The sequence below is a fragment of the Bombus vancouverensis genome, chromosome 14, assembly GCF_051014615.1.
Source record: "Bombus vancouverensis nearcticus chromosome 14, iyBomVanc1_principal, whole genome shotgun sequence".
NCBI lineage: Eukaryota > Metazoa > Arthropoda > Insecta > Hymenoptera > Apidae > Bombus > Bombus vancouverensis.
Genome location: NC_134924.1, coordinates 7,522,831 through 7,545,776, shown reverse-complemented (window position 1 = coordinate 7,545,776; position 22,946 = coordinate 7,522,831). Strand labels below are relative to the sequence as shown.

General features: G+C 49.8%; 1 protein-coding gene across 1 annotated transcript in view; it reads left to right on the top strand.

Annotated features, from left to right (window-relative positions):
- Nucleotides 1–475: 475 nt before the first annotated feature.
- Nucleotides 476–22,946, top strand: part of pxb (putative Hedgehog signaling attenuator pxb) — a 229,279-nt gene continuing 206,808 nt past the window's right edge. The window contains exon 1 of the mRNA XM_033350283.2: nt 476–2,307. The gene's annotated coding sequence lies outside the window, so the exon portion shown is untranslated. The remainder of the gene's footprint in view (nt 2,308–22,946) is intronic.

Genomic DNA, 22,946 nt, shown 5'->3' with positions numbered 1-22,946 from the left:
AGGAGAACGATCGACGAATTCGTAGGAACCTTTTAGTCCCGGCGGGCCACGCCAGAACAGATTATCCATCCATTATTTTGGGGTGCTTACCGAGGGAGCGCATCGCAGATCGAGAGAGGGTCGGTCTCGATGGAAAGATGTGGACGGTGAGCCGCGAAAATCCGTGTGGCGGCGCTAGAACGGTCAAGTTTTCGAAAGGACACGCGGCGGATAGATTTTAAACGCGTACGCCGCAGTCTCGTTATATTCCGGTGTGCTGCGCTCGATTCGTTTCCGTCGGTCGAAAGGATGTAATTAATATCGTCGCCCGGCTTTCGAATTTGCGACTGCGCGCAGTCCGTCTCGCTCTGGGCCGCTCGCCCTCTCGTTTCAGCCCGCGGCTTGCCTCCCTCTCGCTCTCTGTATCTCGCTCTGCCACCCTCCCGTGGGGGTGGCTCTCGTCGCCGAGGTTCGAGCCTCTCAGTCGTGCCGAGAACCCGCTTCGTTGCGGGATCACCTCCTCTCTCGGTGAGCTTACCTTTGGCATTCGTGTTCGCCAACACTTTCGTCGCGACAACAACCACTCTGACCGGCCGATCGCGTGGCCCTCGACAGCTCGCTGGACTCGTGAATCTCTGGAAACCTCGTGTTCCGTTGTTGCATCGTTCGATTACGATCGCCGATAAACACGGTTTCGATTTCGTTCCGCGAGACCAATCGCGCGACGAGATGTTGGAAATCCCGGGGACAGGTTCGACTGGCGTAATTTGACGCGACTTTCGAACCATATCTGCCGTTCGTTCGTACCAGCGAACCAGAGACTGTGTAGCGGCGTGGAAAGCGCGCCTGTTACCAAAACAGAGCGTAGTGGCCTGGAGTTTGTTAGGTGGGAACTCGACTGTGGCGATTTCGCGGATCCACGTCTCTCTGTTCCGGGTTAACGAAGACAGCCTGGCAAAGCGGTAGATAAAGCTAGCGGGGATCTTGCGCGACCTTTTTCCGACGGACGAGGAGCGAGCGTGGAAGAGAAAAAGTGACCGATCGATCCCAGTAATAAGGGAACTTTGCGTTGGGAGCGGTAGCGGCCCGGAGGGACGGTGGTGAATCCGTGGAAAAAGGATCTCGCCACCCTAAGGAGAAGAAAGTGGACGACCCTTCGTGGAGCTCGCGCTCCTTCCCCGTCTGCGAAACTCTTTTGAGGAGAAAGAACGATCCTCTCGGGAAACCGCTGAAGCGCATCGGAGAACCGTAAGAGACCGTTGTCGAAGAGACCGGGAGCGTCGAAGAGCAAACGAGTAGCTTTGCCTTTCTTCTTTCCCTTTTACCTTTAAGGGATCAAATCGCCTGATCGTCCGTCGTCGTCGCCGATCTCTCACGATTTTCGTCCTCGCTCGCAGCCGATCGTGGGGCCCGTCGAACGGTGAATTCGATCGATCCAGTTCGGATCGTTGAGATTTCGACGTACAACTCGCACGACATTCGAGGCACGCCGTACGTAGCGCACAGTGGGTAATTAAAGATACGATTAATGGCCCGACAATTAAATATAATTAACTCGAGCGACAGGATACGCGGTGTTCGGCTGCCAATTAGCGCATTAGCGCCTTATCGAACATCGACCGATCGTCTGGCCACGTTGCATCCTCTCGACGCAATAAAATCGCCGTAGTCGACGGACCAGCCTAGAGTTAGACGAACGGGCAAAAAGAAAGGGAAGGGATTGGCGAGAGGTAGCGAGATCTGCTTTCGATCAGCGGATCCAGTGGAACGACGATTGAGCTACCGCGTAACGAGGATCGATTAACGGGTCTGACCGCTGCACGCGTTTCTCTCCACCGTTGTCCCATGTAAAAGCAACGACGATTCGTACGACCCTTCGACGATCAACCTGGAGATCGTCGAGCCAAGATAGAAATCCTGGAGAATGGAACGCGTCTGATCCGCTGTGCAAAGTCGGCGAAGGTTTTCTGTTCCGAGTCGAGGAAGAAAGAAACGCGATGAGAATAGCGGAACGAGTTAGGGGAAGACCTTGAATCTTGGAGAAGTTCAAAGTAAAGGAACGAAGAGACACTTTCGGAAAACGAACCGGATTACGTGGTCGAGAATAGAGGGAAGGGAACCCGCTGTCCGTCGCTGGTTTTCCGTGGAAACGTCGGCAACCCTGAACTTGACGGTTGCACGCACGTTGTTCACCGAACGATACGTCGCGAGATCCCATAGAGAACGAAGGAAAGTCAGCCAAGGGGAAAAGTGGACACGCCAACTGTCACAGCGAAGAATGCTGGCAGCGCAATCGTGACAAACGGGGCTTCCGTCCAGGATCGAAAGGTAAGTCGCTGCGACGTACGTACTTTATTAGCGGACAAGATTGGCTGTAGGCGCGCACCATAGCCATGCCGAGAGAAGAATCGGAAAAGGAAGGGGGAATGGGACGGGGAACAGACTCTCACGGGAAATGCCGGCGAAGCCCGAAGCAAAAATTTCTTTATGCGCTAGCTGGCTGACTTGGCGACCTTTCGCTCGTCTCGGAGGAATTTCTCGGTCTATTACTTTCTAACCCTCGACGACCGTCAGACTTTCCAGAGTATCGCCCCCGTAATAGCTCTGCGTTATTCTTTCCTTTAACCCGAGCCGTATCTCGCATTTCATCCTGCAATTTAACCATTCTCGCGTGTTCTTTGAAGTTGGACGAACCCCGTTGATTGCTCTTCGGAATTGCACGGGAGGTTAGTCTTTTCCCTTCTCCTATTTTTTTCTTCTTCTTTTCTATTTTATTTTTTTATTTCGAAATTAACAAGACACAAGGAGAGCCGCGGTCATTCGACGATCGAATATACACGCAGGACGTGATGCGAAACGGCGATGCACCGCGTATAACGTTTATAGGCAAGTAACCACCTAAGCGCTAACCGTGTCTAACGCAGCTTAACTTGGATGATCAAACGAAAACTTCCCGCGCAGCGAAGTTGCCGGTAATTAATAATTTCGAGAACATCAAACCAGGGAGTACTTTCGTATTTACAATATATCTCCGACTAATTCGTATTCCACGGGGACCGGGATTCTCTCTCGGTTATGGGTACTTTCCAGGAAATACGTTTGCGTTTCGCTCTTCAAACAGGTTTGATTTTCCCCGCTCCTCGTCTTGCGCTTCGTCTTCCCACGCGACCAACTTATTCCCAAGAGAATTATTCTTAGCAAATTATTCCGTTTACTCGTATCGTTAAGCTCGATGATCGCGAGAGGCTGATGCTTCTCGAATAAAGTTTAACTCCCCTGACCGATCTCCTGCGGCAACGACGATTAATTATTTCGTCACCGATGTCGCTCTAAAGAGGTTATCGAATCTCCCTCGAGTACTTAGTAACTTTACGCTGGTGGCGCGAAGAGGGTGGCTTTAGCCGGTCGTAAAGCCGTAGAGAGGCTCAGATTTTGCGAGTCGGTCTGGCAATTCCGGTGCACCTGCGTCCGTCGTGCGCCGCCGGGGGGCCAGACAGGGAAAACACCAGATACCAGGCGCGCAACAGAGAAACAGAGAGCGAGAGGCAGAGAGGCAAAGACCACGAGGAAACGGTTCGAGCGCATTATTAAGGACCTCGTGTCTTCGCTCATTACGCCATCCGAGAAAACCGCGCCGTACGTTCTGGCTTATCTCCATTAGGCGGACCCGAATTACGTAGATATCGTATGGTTTAAGTGCGTGCGGACGAGCACCGACATAAATACTTGTCCGTCCCCGATGAGACCGGGTTCGCGGCACCCAGACCGTACGCGGAAACTTTGTAGAACTGTAGCGTGATAAGGGGCGACGATTAAAGACGTCTTTAAACGTATTTCGATCGGGCAACTTTAACGAGAACGGTCGCTCTGATTGCCGCCGGGGGAAACGTCGTGGAATTCGTTAAGGTATCTCGTAACGATCGTGTTCGAAAGATTCGGTATCCTCGTGATATTACGGTTCAGCGACGCGACACTGAGCAACGCGACGAAATCAAATGGAAATACAGCTCGATGAAAAGGAAGGAAGAAAGAGACGCGTGGCGAACGACAAGGGAACGCGTAGCTTTGCCAAAGAACTCGGTACTCGTTAGAGCGCTCGATAATTGTTTATCCGTGCGGCTGTCAGCGTGATGGCGTGGCCGGCAACTGCAAAATAATTAATTAGAAGTCACCTAAAGCGCGTGCCGCGTTCCACGGCAGCCCGTTCGATTTGGATAATGCGTTTCCCGTGGCGTGATTCCGCCGCTGCTTTCCGCAAACCGTGCAATTTTTCGAGACATTCGACCGGCAGAAATTAATTTCGCGATAGACATGACAGACACAAAGCGGTGTGCAGCTTGCGCCAGACTAATTAGCAGACAAACGATAATCGAACGCGATTTCACTCGCGTTTTGCGTATCGTCTTTATTTGCGGCACGTAATGCTACTATAAATTATTTGAATCCGGCGCTCGGTTTTACACCTTCCAACGTAAACGCTTACGTACGCATTGGCGTTAATTAACCGACGCGTCCTATTTTCGTCGGATCTTTCTCGGAATCGATTCACACTTTCGAACGTATTTGCGTAACGCGCTCGTTAATATTCGAATTTTCCCGCGCGGGTAAATAGGAGACAGCGACACCCACGCGAGTCCTTCGCACACGAGGGGAACGATCGCTTAAAATTCCGTGGCCGTGTAAAGAAGCATGTAAATAGGCTCGTCGCGTGTGACTTACTAATTCTCGGCTCACGGTTCCATCAAAACGCCACTCTGTTGCGATATCGAACACGATCTGCCGACACTGCGCGTATTTTCCCTTCCGGCTCACCTATTCGCTCTGGTCCCGTCGACGCTAAATTCATCAAATTTTTCATCGTCGGCTCGCCACGGATTGCAGGGAAAATCTGAGAAATAAACGGTTTCCACTTAAGCGCGGCCATCCAAGTGTCCGCTGGTTGTTACTCGGCTCGCTCGGCCGTTGATCCGCCCCGAGGTCGCGGCAAGGTGTAAAGACGCTCTTAATCAAAAGCTTCCCACCTCTGATATTAGTCAACGTCATCCGAGCTTCCTACCGTTGCCGTCGTAATTTCATACTGCCTCCGTGGACTCTCCGCGAGTTCAAACGCTAAGTTACCGCATAAATCATTGCTTTATCGCGCATCCTTCTCGTCAACGGTTTTTTAACGCGCCGTCGAAAGAAACGAATTAATTAGATATCCGCGTAACGGCGAATATAATGGGACACGCGGTGCTTCTGATCGTACTTCCATCCGCGCCGTTAAAGAAAATTCGCTTACGGAGGGAAAACGAGTCTCTTCGGGCTTCACGGAGAGATTTCACGGTAGCTCGCGTCCCCGAGACACGATAACGATCGCTGTTCGAACGACACGCTATCGGGCTTCGATTTCAACCGGCAGAATAACCGAGCTCGCGGGAAACGCTCCTGGCGGAACGCCATGGCGAGCAAAATGAATATTGGCGGAATCGTGTATATGGCAATATCCACTAACGATATCCACTTGTAAGAGGTGGAAGTTAGGTCGCGCGAACGAATTACGTTGAAAATTCCAGCTACCGCGTATCTGGCGAAGCGGCAGCAAATTCCTTGACAGAGAAAATTCCCGAAAAAGAGGATCGGCACGAGCGGGCATTCGTTCGAAAAGAAGGAGAAAGAAAAGTAGAAACACGAACAGGAAAGAAGTAATTTGGGCTGTTGATTTTCGATTTCGGACAGCGTGCAATTAAATATCCCGCGATGGAAAGCAGCGTGGCGTCTGCCATTAGCGGAGAACCAGTCGCGGAATATATCCGCTAGAACGAGCGGCGAGCCAACGTACGAAAGGGAAGCCCGACGGAAAAATGGGAGGGAACGATGGCCCGGAAGCGACCCAGTTCTTGCTGCGTGGCGCGTCAGATAAATTGGATCCGAGCAGTTTTATCGTAAAACGCTCCTTCCCTGTTCTATCGACGGTGCCGCGATGGCCCGGTCATCACCGAGAAAACTTTAACTTCGGATCTCGAGGCTGCCTCGTCTGGTCGCGACAGCCTAGCAGCGATCTCCTTTGCCTCTCCGCTCCCTTCACCCTTCCTCTTTACGAGTCAACTTTCCTCGCCTTTATTCTTCCTTTCCGCCATCGTTTTCCTCGCTCTTGGCGATTCGCCGACCACGTTCCTTCCATCTTTCTTTCTTCCATACACTCGGACGCGTTCCTTCGCAGACTCTCTTCCGTCGCTCGACTCGCGCGATCATTTCACGCCCCCGCCGCTCTCCACTTCCAACGACCAGTACAAATCGACTGTCCTAATTCTCGCCACCGTTGATCGCGTTTCGTCTAACAAACCAAGACTTGCGAGCTTGTTTTCGAGCGACTCTCTACCGGCTTCGGATAAAATATCGTCGTGTTTATTTTCGCGATCACGCGCGAGTTGGCCGCTATGATTCGCGCGTGTATATCGTGTTCGAAGGCGACCGCCTGTCTCCTTGTAAAATAGGAGGTCGAGCTGCGCTGCTGGCTGATTCTCGTTGGTAAAGGCCGCGCGTTAATCCAGCGCTAAGTATTATTTAGTGGCGGCGGCCGGTGACAAGTCGATTTAATTTATATCTCGCGCGGGGGCGGTCGCTCGCAGGAATACACGACGTCTCACGAAACATCCACGCGCGGCGGACCAACGTTTACGAGCTCGTCACGTCTCAAAGACGCCTTTGGAGGCGTTCCAACACCTCATCGTTCGGAGGTCGAAACCCTCGCTTTTATATCGCGATCGAGTCGGCAGGCACGAGGGAGAATCGGAAATTGTGCACGTCCCCCTGCGTTTAAATTATCCTTGATCATCTACCGAAACGCCAGAGACAAGAAATACAGCGGCGTCTGTTTCGCGAATTTCATTTCAAGCCCACTGTATTTTTCTCTTTCTTTTTATGAATTTTTACGCTCGTAAGAAAAGGCCACTGCCGAACGCTGGAGAATCAGCAGCTGCCACCAGACAGAACCTTGCGTTTACGGCGTTAGTTTTTGCGAGTCGATGGACGCTCCCGAACAGATCGCCGCACGCTTCCCGGTAATTATGCAAATAGCGTATCGATTACCGGTTAAATCGCGAACAAAAATAATGCGAATCCACGGTCGTCTCGTGGTCGCTTATCTCTTGATTCGTACCGAATCGACTACAACGTTGCTGTCGGATACGCGGAATTCTTTAAACGATGCGTTGGAAATTAGCGTGCGGACATTAGCGAGATTCGTGATACATCCGTGAACGTCGGCTGGAAACATAACTTAATGAAACACGTAGTTGCAACGGTTCGTTCTCTCCAACTTCCCTTTAGGACAACGTGTAATTTTCGAGGCATGGAAATGTTTTATAATGTTATGACATAGACAAAGGCAACGAGGGGTAAACTGAACGATCGAAACGGCGAAAAAGGTAGGTTCAACCTCCGCAATCAAACAACGATCACGCCCCTTAATGACCGAGTGACTGCTGTTACTCCTTCGTTCGTTTTGGGGGTGGCTCGTGGCACGGGGTTGAAACAGCTGCGAGTGACACCCCCCACTTGTACACATCTCGTCCTGCCGTTATTTTCTCTGTCTCTCTCGCTCTCCACAACCCTCTCTCCTCGTTTCTCTCTAACTTTTGCCGCTGTCAGAGCAACGCGAGACCCCAACTCGCCGACACCGCTATGCATAATTGCTGCGTCCACCGCTATGCCTAACCCTCGCGGTAGAAATTTGCATTATCGGTGCGCCCCGTACTTGAGAGGGCGGGACGATGGATCCTCCGAGCAATCATTAAGAAATCAATCACACGCGGGCCGATTTTATCGCCACCATGAACGTCGTGTTCGCTGTAAACTCCGGCACTCTTCTTTTAAACGGGTTCGGATATTTTTATAGCCTCGTAAATCATAGAACGAAATTTCACGCGACCTTGAACTTGCAGTGGCTCAGTAAGCAACGAAAACCTTGCTTAGCTTGGATCGACTTTCAATCGAAAACGCGACTTGCGTATTTCTCATTTCGATGGAAAATCTAAAGTTTCGCGTTGCTTCAAGCTAAGCAACGGGCATTTCGTTGCCAGCAGCTCTTAGCGTTCTTAAGTATTTTGTTTGAAATTTACTTTAACTAAAAAATAAGACAATTTGAATAAATAAAGGAGGAAAGAAATTCGCGTAAATACCAGTTTTATTTACACTATTTTTGTATTTTGTAATTTTTAAGTGTACGATATACTTTGAAACAATTTCCAGGATGCAATCCTGGTTTTCTTTCGCACGTTTCACGAAAGAAATGTGGGACTGAATGAACGTCGAGTGGCACTCGACAAAGGAGCTGCTGAGATAAAAATTGATGTCGAGTCGTATTCGACACAGGACTGTAAAGGGTTAATGAACAAGCAAACGGCGGTCTGCGATAACACGATACGGTTCTCGCGCAGCGATTTGCGTTACGGTTCACGTTGCACCGTTAGCTCGCTGACAAATCGCTAGCGAGCGGATGTATAGGAAACCGGATTTCGAAAAGAAGCGGAGCCACGGTGTTCTCGGGGGAAGCAGCTTATTCGAAAGCAAGCAGCAGTTCCATGGACTGCGCCGAAAACTTTCGTAATACTCGAGCGAGTGCCGGACCGAGATTACGAACGTTATTTATTTCTCGTCTGTCCGTCCTTTGCAATCGGACCCCTCGAGATTTAAGTCGAAGACGCTCGGTCTCTCACCGTGGGACGGTCTTTGTTGGACGATCGAATGGCGGGCAAGGAATCGGAACGAGGGAAACTCGGAGCGATCGCGTCGGAAGCGCGAACACGAGCGTAGAAAGTAAAGATGAATTCGGCACGACATCGTCGAACGCGATCGCGCAAAGACGATGGTATTTATGGAAATTGTCTGTGCGATCGTATTATCCAAGCACTGGCTTCTTCACTACTATGTTCCACACTTGTGAAAATGACTCGTTATCTCGATATATACTTCTGACTTTCTAGTTTTTCGTTAAGAACGCGCGTCTTGTGCTTCCGCGGCCATTTAATCCGCTGCTAACTCGACTTGCGACATCGTAACCTCGTCTTGGACGATCGAGTTTCTTTCGCTCGACTCGAAATCACCAGTTGCTTCGACGGATTCAGCGTTTCCTCGCACTCACACGCTCGAAAGGATCGAAAAACTCGAGCCTGTAGAAGCGCAACGCGCGCAAGCACTTTGATCGGCGATAATAATAGTGTTTTCCCAAACAGGTCACGAAACTATTCGAAAGGGGTGAACTTTTTTTTTTAGCGGCAGAGCCCCCGCGCAACGCAAACGAAATCGAATTAAAAAGGAGTAATAACATTTGCCGCGGTCGTTAGGAGCAGTGCAAGACCGACATCTGTCGCTCGATGGGGGTCCGGTGAAACGTGGAGCGCGTCGATATACCCATAGATTAGACGCCTACGTTACAGTGCCTCCCCCATAGTTGCGCGATATCGTGGAAGCTATGCAGTGGCACCGTAGGGTAGCGCGGTCGAACGAAATGAAACTGATATGTATGGAAATCACTCGCATCTCTATGTATGAGCTGGAAACGTTACGTTACCGTATATAATACACAATTTTATATGTTTACACGCGTGTGTGTGTCGAACCGGGCATCCGCTCTGTTATAGTCGACGTTTTAATCGATCGATAAAATCGACTGGCTGAGGGAAACGGGTCGTCTAGCCGAACACGGTAGCTGCAAGCCTTTCGCTGCCGCTGGATCAACAAGTTCATCCTGCGCTTATTTTCTCAGCTCTGGAAAAACACGGAAATAATACGGTTCTCGGTGTGACAAGTTGATTCGAAGATCTAGCAAGTTCAACATGGAATCGCGAGAAGTTCCACGCTGCGGTTTCGGGGCTAGGAACCGAGGCGTTTTTGTTCCCGGAGAACTTTCCACGCTCTCTTGCGAGAAACGTGGCCGCGAGAAGCGACCACGGTGTTCGTTTCGACCTTTGCCACGGATTTTGAAAAATATTTCCTAGGCAAATTCGACCTCCGTCGAGAGGATCGATTTATCGCGCTGCATAAGCGAACGAGAAACGCAGAGAGACAGAGGAGCAGACAGAGGTGGGATTCGCCGATTGCCACGCCGGTCGTGTATGTACAAGCGGCGGGACGCGAACAATCGCGCACAAATCACCCGTAACCATCGCGCGCGTGGCCATCAACCATCCTGGCTTGCAAAGCCGCGATGGATCCTTGCATCGCGGATCTTTTGTCCGCGGACAATCCCGTCGATTCCCGGTCCCATGTACCCTCTCGGTAGCGTGTAAACGCGACAGGAGTGGCGCTTTCATCGCTCCAATTCGCGTGCTGGAATTTCAGTCTGCCGCCATAAATCAAACGCTGATTATTTCCGCGGCCGGTGTTCCGTGTGTGTTTTCGTTTTGCCGTGTGTATCCGCACGGCGTTCGGAAATCGCTTCCGTTAGGAGATTCGCCACTTTACGACGTTCCGTAAAACGCTTACGAGGTCGTTCCTGTTATGCATGCGATATCCCTGTTTTCCTTACGACACTGTTGCGATTCGATGGAATGGACGCGCGTATGCGTTCGCGGAATTCAACGTATCAACGGGTCTGTTTGCGCACCAACCGACAAAGATTTCTACGGACCAGTTTCGAAGTTGCGCAAGATTGTGCGAGTTACGTTGTTTGGTCACCTCCCGCCAAGAATCTGCAAACGGTCGACTGAAATCTAGAAGACGCGATAGCGTTATTTGCGTTACGATAGCTGCCGCAGCAGCTGAATATATATACATACTTCTAGCGTTACGTATAATGCGACTATTTAGCTGGCGTAATTAACCGAGTATGTAGGGAAAATCTATCCGGCTCACACTGCTCGCTTGTATACGTTTTGGGGTTACGGGGAAATGGACGAGGAACGGGAACGGAGCGGAGCGGAAGAGGCGGCGGTCGAAAAAAAGCCGAAACAATTTCGTCGATGGAGCGTGTGTAACGTATTGCATACGTTCCCATGCCTTTCCTGGTAGGATCGGTAAATAACTTTCCCGTTACTCTCGCTGCTTTAGGCAACTAACGAACGTGAAATTAACCGCGGCCACCCGGTAACCTGGGAAATAATCAAAGTAACGACGCTTGAATGCTCGAAATCGCATCGTCGTACGCCTCTTCCTCGTCGCCGACGTCCGTGGTATACACACGCTCGTCCAGACAGTAATTATCGACCTCGTCAAAGAGTCCCTTTAACGCGGTGGTACGCGCAATTAAGTGACATAAGCGACGCCGGCATCCCCGGGTCCGCGCGCTCCGGTCGATCCTCTTTTTAATCCCGCCGGGTGGTCCTTCACGACGTATTAAGAGATATCAAAGCCGCTAAATGATTTCCCCTCTACGCCACTGCCTTCCTACCCTCGAATTTTCGTATTTATCTTTGCAATTTTCCTTCTCCTTATCTTCCCTCTCGTTTCCCTCCTCTTCGCCTTTTTCTTTCATCGCGATCAGACGAATCCTGTCGTAAAAGGGTATAAAAAAGAAAGGATATACGGTCGGCTTGCCGAAATATCCTGGCATTCTTCTTGCTTTTACAGTCTCGAAACGACTGTAATCTCGCGTAGATGTGTAAAACCGTCTATCCAAAGTAAACACTGGTAGGCAGTGGATCGATGTTTCGTCGACAGGCTGCGATATCCCTATCGAGGCGAGGCGACGCGTATTCGCCTCGCTCCGTAAATATTGCTCGTGAGCCAAACGATTACGAGTTATCGGTTAGACAGGTCGTGGTGTCGACTATCGCCGTCTCGACGCAACGGTTCCCGGTAGTCCAATCGTTTATCACAGTTGCTACACATGAGCGCAACTTTGTTATCGGAGTGCAAACGCGCGCGTGTCGCGATATCCGATCGTTCCTCGAGGTGTTACGCTCCCGTTGCATTCCGATCTGGCCGTGTCGCTTCGAGCCGATCGTCCACCATCCGACCAGGATGACGTAATCTCGGTCCGTGCGTTATCGGAACATCGGGTCAGAATTTGTTACGTTGAACTCTGCCCTCCTCCATCGCTCTCTTTTTTCTCTGACCGGAGCTATTCGAGCGTGTCTCTTGTAACTTTCTGTTCCGATCTGTAGCGATTGGAATTACGGTTGGAGAACGAGTGCAATCGTTAGATAGTCTACGAAGAGAAACAGGATCAAAGTGGGAAGAATACGGTTCGCATGGAAACTGCTTCGTTACGAAGGCGTCGAGGCTGGCGAACCCCTCGACGCACTTTTCTTCTGGTCTGGCGAACAAACAGCTTAAATAAACGCACGTGATTGGATCCGATGTATGCGCATCTGGCTACTGAACGACAGGGGAAACAACCCGCTTCTTTTTTTTTTTCTTCCTTCCCACCGAAGGAACACGCCCCGTTGGCCCGCTTTTTCCACCCCCTTGGAGTAGTCTGGAGTAGGGCACTCGGAAGCACGCGGCTTCTTTCATGCGCAAATTCGCTCACGGTGTGCCGCGACTCTCGGCATCCCCCTTTTAAAATTGCTGCCGCCGACTGTGTCGCGCGATCACATTAGATTACCCATCCCTTCCGCGAGCCGCCACCCCTCAGTTGGCGCGGGCTTGCAACCGGGTCGTTTGTGCGCCGAACAAAACTACTTTGTACATGGATACACGTAGTTGCTGCGAATCGCGGCAGCTGGGTAGACGGAGGACAAAATTCCCTCTGGCTCCTCCTTTTCCTCTTCCTATTCCGAGAGGGCGCGATCGCAAATTAACGAAATACGAGCATTAGCGCAGATTGTCTTTATTTTTGCTGACTTCCGCTGCTCGGTTGAGGGGACTACGACAAATTCACGAAACTTTGGACCGCGCTAAGCCGGATAATGGCTCTAGATTTTCGCCAAGATCGTAGGACAGTGTAGCGAAATTTTCCTCGATCTTGGTTTCAATTTCGACTGGCAAATGCCACGTGACAAAGAATTTCGTCATTTTTCGAACGCGCGAAATCACCGGTCTCTTGACGCGAAACATGCGCGCCAGGGTGACGCGTGTCGTTGACTGAAAGGCAGAATAACATTGGATTACCCATCCCCATCGACGACGCCCTGCTGGCAGCCCCGTACTTTTTACACCCTCTTCAACTCGCCAACCACCCCGGAGCAGGCACCCCGGCGACCAAACGCGCGCGTGCAACGTCCATGTTTCTTGTGGCGCGTCGTGAACGAGCGCAGCAAAGGGAAAACAATCTTTGGCGGAAAACAGCGCGTCGAATAATTTATCGGTGGTGGGCTGAAGTTGCAGGGTGTACGAGCAGGGGCCACGACCATCTTGTTATCTATCACCCCGGATTCGCCCTGCTCTTTCTCCGTGTACCCTGTCTGCTACAGGCCTCTGCAAACCAACCGCCAGCGTATGTTCTCGGCCTGACAACTTGCCAGTTGCTGGTCCGAATTTTCCACGGAGAAAGTATTTCTTCTCGGTGCCCGGTAATTTTCGGAAACTTTGCAGGCGACTCGGGCAACCCGCCACTTTTATGTTGGCGAACTATAGCGGGGAAAAAGTTGTCGGGCAGCGAGCGATAAGCAAAACGAGGAGCTACGAACAGAGTTGGTGCAGGATTTTAATTCGGCCGGTAAACGAATGGATTTGGTTTTCGCGCGAGCTAAAAACCACGTTCGTACGTTTTTAATCCGAGTAAAAATTTGAGGACGTCGCGCAACTGGATTTGCTGTCGTTCTTCCAGTTGGCCGATGGTACATCGTTTTAGAGGCGGTCTGTAATCGATGTTGCAGGCGTGAAGTTACGTAGCGCGGTCGACTAGCGGCATTAACTTTCCGCGTAGGGTTATTTACCACAAGAGTTTGTGAGTCAGAGGGCGAAAGGGCGCGGAAAGAGAAACAGCGGGAACCGACGTAAACGGGAGAATAGAAGAGTGAAACGGCGATGGAAGATGAAACGAAATGGAAGATGGTAGAGAAAGACAGAGAATAGAAGGGTAGGTTGGTGTCGACGGTGTGCATTCCTCGATCTAGTTTCCTCTGGGGACTGGAAGGTAGGGTGGAGAGATATCGTGCAACAGAACTAATCAACGCGAGGCAAGAACGATTTCTCTCTCGTTCACCCCTGTCGTTTCGAATAAAAAATAGTTCCGACCGATAATATCGCTCTCGGGAAGATAGACTTTTTTCAGTTTCTCCCTCGGTTCTCGTCCCCTCCTCCAACGGTCTGTTTATTCTTCCAACCCGATACGGGCAAGCTGCGAATTCCCCGAAGCACTGAAACGACTCGTCTTAAAGCCGCTCGAATATTTTCACCTTTTGGATTAACCTGTCCGAGAGAACGAAGATTCTCGAGGCTGATTAATCGGCCCCGTTGTCTACCATCAGACGTCGTTCCTTCGCTCTCCGATGAACCCTCCACGCGCTGCATACCCTTAGCCACATCGCTTTCGAAAGCAGACTCCGCGATCAAAAGTTCCATCGCGTCGCGTTAACTAGGAAATTCGCTCGAAATGACGGCACGCGAATACGGGTCCAACTGGAAATCGATTTTTTATTGCCACTCGATCATCGTGTAGACGATTGAAGTGGGTCGCTGGGTCGAAACTTCCTGCTGGTTCTCTCCATCGGCCTTTCTCTCTCTCTCTCTCTCTCTTCTGTCCTATCCTTCCTATCCCTTTCGTCACTCGTTTAACTGACACATCGGCGTGCTTCTCTCGTTCACACGCTAATTCGTGACTCAGTCGGGCAATTAATCAAGTTCATTCGCATGGCGCTCGACTCCGCCGCTGCAGGTTTGGTTAAGTTCGTCGTTGCAACGGACGCGCAGTAACTCGACGATAACTTGGGCTCTCGTGGATGGAAGTGCCCCCAGGAACCAAGCAAAGCGTGGAAAACATCAAAAATGTTGCGTTCACGCGCGCTACTTCGCAGATACTTTGCCAAACAACTTCCTCTGCGTACTCGTACTTCCTCTTCGAGATCCTGCCTTGCCACTTATTTATTTTCATTCTTAATTATAGCAGCTTTTTAAGCACGAAGCGCTTTCGAATTTTCCAGATATCCGTCCAATGGTAGACTTTTTAATCTTTCGGTGTAATTCAGGTTTGAAGGAGGGAAAAATCGAAGAGACGCGCAGCGTAAGAAGTTCATACGAGGATCGTGTAAACAGGGTCGTAAAGTTGTTTGCTCGTGGAGATCTTCGAAACGACGTAAGTCGAGAGGTACACATATAAGTGGAACACGATGAAATAAATCAACGTTCAAACGTGTGTAAGAAGTCTGGCGCTAGGATACTAACAAAAAGTATGTCGTACAGAAACCAGTAACGAACAGAAACAGTTGTGTCCGGCGTTACAAAGATGGAACGAAGAGGATGATTGGAGTTAGGCCGGGGAGCAAGGGCCACGAATTACGAGGCCATAGGTAGCGGTGGAGCGTATATGAATGACGTGGCTGATCTCTGACATCGGTAACGTAGCTTTAGAGACACTGCAGACATCAGCTGCTGTTTCTTAAACATCGTTCAACATGTCAGCGTGAACACGCGTTCCTGCACCCGTGCACGCGTTCCGAGAATTCGACGGACCTGCTACACGACAGGCGACAGTCGATTAATCGATTCACCGTGACCTCCCACAACGTTTCTTCCGTTATCGACGTTTCACATTGGCTCGATTCAACCATCGACATTACTCTGATTCTCCTATTTTATCGTCGCAGCTGTAAGTATACGAGTTTCCTTTCGAATCTTCCGTGAACTTTGCGCAATCAAGAGACCGATACTTCGGAACGATAACTTTGTCGTTTGGAAAAATTAAGCTTTTCTCCGATAACTCTACATCTCGTTTTTCGCATCCGGGAATTTCCATGCTCTTGGACGAGTCTGTGGAGGAGAGCGACGTTGATCGGTTTGATTACCGAGAGATTCAGCGAGGAATCGAGTGACCTAGCAACAGTTGGATACCTTTTTATCGCGAAAATTGTCGTATCGATGCGCAACGCGGTGGTCGTTAAGATGATTCGCGTTAGTCCTCGTAATGCACGCATCCATTAACAGAACGATGCATATAATCGATGCTCTATCGAGGCTCGTTCGTATCGATACGATGGCCGAGAGACGGGAAGTCGATAGCGACGAGCTCGCGACACGCCAGGTAATTTAATCGTTTAAAAAGTTTCTCCTCGATCTCGAAGGAATTTTCTCGCGGCTTTGACGTAGCGCCGTCGAGACCGCCCGAGCCTGTCTCCTTAAATATTTGTCGATAAATCGAGAGAAAAGCCTGACAGGAAATTTTCCGCGTTCCTCGTTGTTTCGAAACAGCCCGATACTCGGTCGCGACAACCGAGTTTACCAGACATTTTCACGGAAAGGTACAAGTTTTACGAACGAGTCGAACGGATCGATCGTCGTAATTATTTGGTAGAAGCTTTGGCAAACAAACGAGCGTTCGTTGGGAGAAAAGCGAAGGAAAAGCGAACAACGAGCAGCGACTGCGGTAAGTAAGTAACCCGTAACTCGGGTGAGAGTGAAAAAGTTGGAACGCCGTTAAAAATAACGTGGTCCTTCCTGGCCTGGCTGCCCGGCAAAACTATTGCCGCTCTTCATTCTGAGATTCCACGGGAACCGATTGGTCGACGACTAAATATACCAAGCCGCCGCGAGTATAAATATTTATAAAATAGCGCTGGCAGATGCTGGCTGGTTTTAGTTACGGCACTGGACTCGCTTTCCACGCGTCTCTCGTATAGTTATTACCACTGGCCGTCCTTATATTGGACATGTCGTGGATCACGACCCGCGTCGCCAATTTCTCATTCACGGGCGAACGCGTAAACTACACGGAAAACCTCTACGGTGTATAGAAAGTAAACGCGAAGTTTGAAATATGAAAAGGGGCGGAGGTCCGCTATTCAATTTCATCGTGGTCTTTTTATCGAAGCGGCAACTTTCCCAAAACAACTTGTCCACTCTTGGTCGACTTAGTCCCGTTCTCGTAGACTCGATGCAACCTGAACGTCCGGGATAACCAGGAGAACAGCTATCTGTTAGCGTTACCGTTGTCGCCGGTGCCGTTGCTTTTGGATGCTGTTTTATCGTGGGTGTGTGTACTCATTAATAATTTATGTTGGAGTAACCGTTACGTGTACCGGACGTGCCGTGTTCCGTCCTGACTTTACCCACGCAAATGCCGGAGCATCGGTGTACACGAATTTCAGATGAGAATTTCAACCGGCAGCCAGTAATTTTTCTTATCCAACAAACGGAGGTTATAGTCGATGGCAGACGTGGCTTCCAGCTGGGGAGCCACGAATTTGTTGCACGAATTTCCGAATAATTCAGAGACCGTTCTTTGTTCCAGTTTCTTAGTTCGTTTTACTTTTAGCTCGTTTTACATTTAGTTTTACTTCGTCGTGATCCAAGATGTTCGATGATAAGTTTCGAGGCTTAGGTTCGCGATGACGAAGCACAAGTACGAAACTTGTACGACACACTTATACCGCCTATTTCTTGCTAATTCTCTAATCGGCGTGACTAATCTCTCCAGTAGGTTTCAACTGGTTTCGCTACGATCTCTTTTTTCAACAAAAGGCCAGCTATCTTTCATCAACGAGCATCGCTTCATCGAAGGTCCGATCAGTTTTCGTTGTAGCATGACGAACGAAGTTTTTAGTCGAATGTATAATGCATTGCTCTGTGGTGTACTTTCCTTTCCAAAATAACCGCCGATTCTTCCGGATTCCGTCGTTCAATTCCGCGAACGTTTCCGCGCGATTTATTCGCACGCGGTTTCATCGGTCTTTCGGAGGCCTATATTTCATTTTTAATATCACGCGTATGGTTTGCGGCGATATATTTCAACACCGGCCGACCATCGCGTGGTGGAATCGCCCTTCGGATCAACCCGATTCCCGATCGCTTCATCCGCCAGTCGATTCGTTCCGACTCATTATCGATCGATACTTTCATCGCAGCTGTGTACTTCTATTTTTTCCGCTTCTCTGCTTCGGCACAGAAGCGATCCATCTCGTAAAAAAATGAGTAAATAATTACATAGGCAGTGTGCGTAATCACCTGTCACGCAACACAACGTTAAATTTCGTGGGAACGATAATTCGTAGGCGTGAAACGGCATAATCGCGCGTAATTAAGTGGTTTGCTTCTTAGCACGCTTTCTTGGACCATCGGTTCGTCGTTTCGGACACTCGTCAGCGAACATTTGCGTTTCTCCATGGAACGAGCTCACCCGTTTATTTGGTTTGCTCGCGAACGTTACACCAAGTACGTAACAGTGTGTGTACTTACACGACAACGTGTACGCGTTGTTCACGTATATGCGTGGAAAATGTAACAGCCAACGTTTGCCCGGTGCTTCGAATAACGAGCTGGCAGCTGGTGCTGCACGGAATCGATAAACACCGCGGCGAAAAGTCGCGATTGCTACGCGAAAACGCGGGCGTCTGCGATTAAGGTGTAGGTGCGATGTCGTGAAAATTCTCTGGTGGAAATCGATGAATGGTCTTCGGCAGTGGCAGCGTGTGATTATGACGTAACGAAGCTCGATTCCCCGGCAAAACACACTGCAACTCGCTTCTTCGTTTCCGCCTTTCAATCGAACCGCTCGCGACAATTGCCGCCAGGTAATTTTCAGCGCGTCGATTTCCCCCGATCCGTGGCGGGAACAACGCAATTAATGGCAGCGAACGACGAAGCTGGATATCGCGGACGCGCGGCATCTCAACGGACTTTGTTGTTCCGAGAAATGTCTGTCACCGAGATCGCGAAGGTGGACGATTCAGCAAATGTCCGAGTCCATGGGGACGCTGATTTTCTTAATTAAAATCGCGAGACTGCCAAAAACGCGAGATCTTTTCATTTTCAAGTAAGAAGCGAAGTTTTATCTCGTGAGAAACGGTAAATTACCGCTTGCTTCGACACAACCCGGATTCGAGTGTTTGCGACTTTCGCCGATCGTAAATCCGCGAGAATCTGCTGCGGCACGGCAATCGGATGAAATTAATGCTCGACAGAATAATTCCCGTGAATTTTTTTTTCTCTTTATGCTCGCCGCCCGGCGAACTTCCAACGCGAAGATCCTTTTTGTTCGAACTTAATCCCGGCACCGACCGGAGAAGGGAAGTTTTCTTCCTCCGGCTGCAGCCACCCCCGGTTGCAGAGAGAACCTTCGGAGACTTTAAATTTCGACTTCGCCAGCGCCAACGACCGAGAGTCGGGCGTTCAAACTTTTCATCCCTGAACCATTACTGGATTTCGAGCACAGTTTAATCTCGTCGTTTACGTGGAATAATCGCGAGACGCCTCGAGGATGTGCATTAAAAGTCATACTTTCCCCCTTGGAATTCCTCATCCTTGCCAGTCTTCCTCGAGTGCTTCGTCGTTTACGATCCTTCGGCTCTGTGCGTAATTTCGCCGAGGCGAGGCAAAACATAACAATCGAAATTTCAATATTTCGATAACTCGTACGATACGCGATCACCGACTACCTGCAGCGATTCAGCGATACTAATTTCACCTGCGAGGAAACATCGCGACAAACATCCGCGCAAACGCAACTAGCAACAAGCATAGGCGATTTTACGTGACACAGGACCGCCGTGTGCCCAACGAATTCGAAATTGGCGAAACCAAAGGCGAATCGCGGCTCCAAGCTTTCGACGTCTTCGTTTACTAGTTTTCCATGTTGACGTAATAAGAAGAGGGGTGAACGATCGGGGAACGTGGAAGGAAAAAAAAAAAAGAAAAAGAAACACGTGATTCGAGTAATCTCGTTATTTTCAGTCGAACGGCACCGTAGCGAACCACGGACGAACGAAAGTTATTTCGTCGGTTACGACGTCCGTGAAAACCAGACTCGGTTAAATGGAAGCGTAATTGACTATGAAAAACAGCATCCATGGAAAATCGAGTGGATCTCTGCGGGGCTGGCTCGGTGTCGATTCGGTTTCGCCCGCTACGTCAAAGAATCGCGTTCCATTTTCTCGATCACCGGATCGTCCCTCCCTCGAGCTTTCGAATTCCAGCAAGGAAATGGCGCGATATTCGATTATCCGTGGAAAATTCGGCGTGATTGCAAGCTGACCGGAACAATGGCAATATTTATCGAGGCGCGCGATACGCTGCAACGTTTACAACGATAACAACGGTGCATTGTGTTATAATAATACATGCTGATGCATAGACGAGAGATAATGAAGGGCGAAAACAAAGACTCGTTCTACTTTTTCAGAGCGTTCTGTTGGACGTTACGACCCGCATGCCGGCGTTCGTTCTCGTCCAAAATTATCGACTCGTTCGACCGGCCGCAAAATTCTCATCCGCGAATTATCCGCAAAGGTGGCGCATATTGATATGACTCCCCGATGCGACACTGGGCGCAATTAATCTAATGCACGAACGAATATCGGCGTTGCGCGCCAACGATACGAGTGACAATGACCGGTCCGCGGAACGGATAAGCCTGCAACTGTACCGTTTGTACTTCCGTACGACCGCACCCTGGCCGATCGCTTTGTGAAAGCTATCCATACGCATCCGTGATCAAGGTATCAGCGACGATTTTATCCGACGAAAATCTATGCCGAGGACACGCTGCTCGATTCCCACTCGCCACCCATTCGCCCACTCACCCAGTGGCGTGCACGGCTGAGCCACCCAATGCTGCCAGTAGCCGGCCACCCTTCTCTGTTCAACGAGTTTAATCGCGTCCTCTGGCGCGCAGAATCGTATAATTTTCATGGAACAGCTTCCGCGTTATTTGAACTACTTCAAGCCGCGTCACTGGCTGGCCTTTGTTCACTCGATACGGAAAATTCGATACTTTTGGCGATTGGAATCGAACGTTGGGAAAATTGCTCGCTGCCTTTACCCTGTCACCGTGGCGCGGCTAAATTGCTCTTCGATTAATAAAATATATGTCGACGAGTATTCGAGTGGGTGAAAAATTGCAGTGGCCGCGGTGAATATGGAGATATGGGCCGTAATATGTACGGCGTTTGACGTTTGCTCTAAGCTTGGCGATTTCTAGATTTCGCCGCGGTCGAGCAAGGAATCGATCTGTTATTAATTTTAACCGATATTTTCGATAACAATACGAACAACGAGGCTCGTGCCAATTCCCAGCCGCGCTCTTTCATTTTTCTCGCTGTTGTTTTAATCAAACTCAAACGTCGCTTTTTATAATGGAAAACAATTCCTTTTGGAACACCAGGCCGACGCTTTTTTCATTAAAATTGCACGTAACTGATCCAATCGACGGCCATATGTAGATCGTTCTTGTTTCAACAATTCAACATATACACCATAATCTCGACTTGAATTTCTCGTTCAGATTGTACGTAGCATCGTCAAAGTCTCTTTCTTCGTCGACGTTTACAACTATAAATAGATATCTGTCAGCGAACGAGTAATAAATTCACGATTATGAGCAGCGTTTCGTCGAAACGAGGGGTAAAGTTTGCGACGGTACGTTGCACGACTCCGCTCTCCCCATGAAATTAATTTCTATTTTGCTGGTTGCAGCGGCACTAAAATGAGCCAAATTTGCCGAGCGTAGCCTGCGGCTGCGTCACGACCTGCCTACAGACGAGTGGCGAGTTTGATTTTTATCAAGTGTATCGAGCACAAACGGAGAGCCCGAGGCAGCGAGCCACCGATAGTCCCCGTGCGGCTAATGGTTTCGCGTGCGAGCCAAAAGAGGAGTAGCGACAGGATGTGGCTGAAGCCAGCGAAAAATCGCCAGGACCAGAATGAAATTGCCGAGTGCAACCTGCTACGAAGCCACCGCATCGCATGAAAATCGAACGTTGTTCGTTCTGCCAATGTCGCAGATGCGTGCACTGTACACCGGCCTCGTATATGTATCGTATATTATAGATATGTGCGTAGCGCGTATATGAACATTTGGTCCAGGCAACAAAAAGGCAAGTCAAAAAACTCTCGAAGCGGAACAGGCTTGCAGCTCGGTCTTTCTGTTTTTGTTTCCTCGTTGGCCCGGAAAATTCAACGTGACACACTGAAACTCAGCGAACGCTCGCATTCCAAATACCGATCCTTGCAATCGGAAATAATACACTCGCGAGTCTTTTTTCCCTGAAGGATACGCGTTGTCTCGTCGTCTAAAAATTCTTCGATGTTTCGAGGGGAATATGGAACGAGGATGAGAGACTGGCTGACAAAGAAAACTTTAATATCCGTCAAAATGCAGCGCGATAACATCGTGACCGGCGAAACGTTCCGATCGAATCAGACGCGGTCCGTTCAAACTGAAAGATGCGCGATATCGTGAAGCGAAGTTTTTCCTCGCGACGAGACAGAGATTTATTTCGAACGGACGACCGTACGAAGAAATTCGTTGGTGAATCGCGGCGAAATGAGAAGAAGCAAGATCGAGAGAAACGCGTTAGGTCCTGGAAGAAGAGGTTCCTTTAACGCGTTTTCTCTGGCTCCCGTCAGCTTTATCGCTTCGAAGAATCGTAGCACCGTGTATGAGGGCTCGATGCAGTCAAGGGAACACCTACGCTGCTATCCAATCTCGCGTTAGTGGATTCGGCTTGTTTCGCGCTGCGATATGTTTCGAGAAGAAGGAACATCTGGCAAATAAAGCTGGTTGTTGCGCGATTGTATCGTCTCCGGACCATCCTCCAGAATAAAGTGGACCGTTTAAACGCTTCCATTCGATCTTCCCTCTTTCAGCTTTCCTCTTTCGTTTCCACTTTGTAGCGTGGTCGCAGACCGTCCTAACCGTTGTTGGAATTTCGCAACAATGTCGCACCGTCACGCCCCTAAGCCGTCAAAATGCGAGACGCCTGGACCAAGTTGCAAAGAGTTTTGACATCTCGCAACTTCGCCACGATATCGCGCAAAGTTACAAGATGCTCTGGGGCATAACGAAATCTCACAATTGCGTTCCACGTACACACGACGCGGTATGTCTCGACGTTGCAAACTACCCTAGGACAGTGTTAACAGTGTACGTTGACATCTATTTTCCTCGATGT